Below are 1273 nucleotides of genomic sequence, written 5' to 3'. Positions count from 1 at the left end.
AAATGGGTTTTTGCACTGTTTTTTTTTTTTTTTTCCTTTAAAATAAAACAGAAAGAAAAACTCTGTCTGATCTGTGCTGTGCCCCAGTGGCATGGGCTGGACCCTCACTTCACCCTCTGTTCAGCCAGAGGGCCTGCTCCAGGTCCCTGTGGGAGCCAGGACAAGGGGCTTCTCGTCTGGAGTCTCCGTTTCTCCACTAGGGAAAGGGGACAGACTTCAGGGGTCTCAGAGGCAGGAGAGACAATGCCAGCCCCTCTGATTGTCCCCAGAGTCCCACAAACAGGACAGCAGTCAGGAGACAAAGCCATAAGCTCCACACTGGAGGAGGCCCTCCTGAGCATGTCAGAGTGGAATCCCCCCTGCAGCCCCATGTCCCCAGAGATGTCTGAGCCCTCCCTGAGCAGCCCCCTTCCCACCCTCTAGTCAGAAGACCCAACTCAAGCCAGACGCAGTGGTGCACACCTATGAACCCAGCCAGGAGGTGGGCCACAGGGAGATGCTGAGGCAGGAGGATCACAAGTTTAAGACCAGCTAAGGCAACTTAGGGAGACCCTCATTCAAAATAAAGAGTAAAAACTGCTGGGGACTTACTAGTTTGGTGGTAGAGCGCCCATCCACACCCCTTAAATCTCCAGAACTATAAAAAAAAGAATCACTGGGCAAAGTGGCGCATGCCTGTGATCCCAGCAGCTTAAGAGGCTGAGGCAGGAGGATCGTGAGTTCAAAGCCAGCACCAGCAGTTTATCAAGACCCTAAGCAAACTCAGTGACAGCCTGTCTTTAAATATAATATAAAAAGGGGGCTTGGAGGGGCTGGGGTTGTGGCTCAGTGATAGAGCACTTGTCTAGCATGTGTGAGGCACTGGATTTGGTTCTCAGCACTGCATATAAATAAAGAAATAAAGGTCCATCAACAACTAATAAAAATTTTAAAAATTGAATAAGGTAGGTCACTGTGGATGTGGCTCAGTGGTAAAGCACCCCTGGGTTCAATCCCTGGTACAAAAAAAAAAAAAGGAAGAGAATTAAAATCATCATACTGGGCTGATATTAGCTCAGTTGGTAGACTGCTTGCACAAGGCCCTGGGTTTGATCTCCAGCACCACCAAAAAAAATTAAAAATAAATAATGTCATCATACTACAGTGACACATGCATACCCATGTTTATAGTAGCACAGTTCACAATGGCCAAACTATGGAACCAGTCTAGGTGCCCATCAACAGATGAACGGATAAAGAAAATGTGGTATAGATACACAATGGAGTTTATTCA

Source organism: Callospermophilus lateralis, chromosome 6 (genome assembly GCF_048772815.1).
Source record: "Callospermophilus lateralis isolate mCalLat2 chromosome 6, mCalLat2.hap1, whole genome shotgun sequence".
NCBI lineage: Eukaryota > Metazoa > Chordata > Mammalia > Rodentia > Sciuridae > Callospermophilus > Callospermophilus lateralis.
This window is presented reverse-complemented; position numbering follows the sequence as displayed.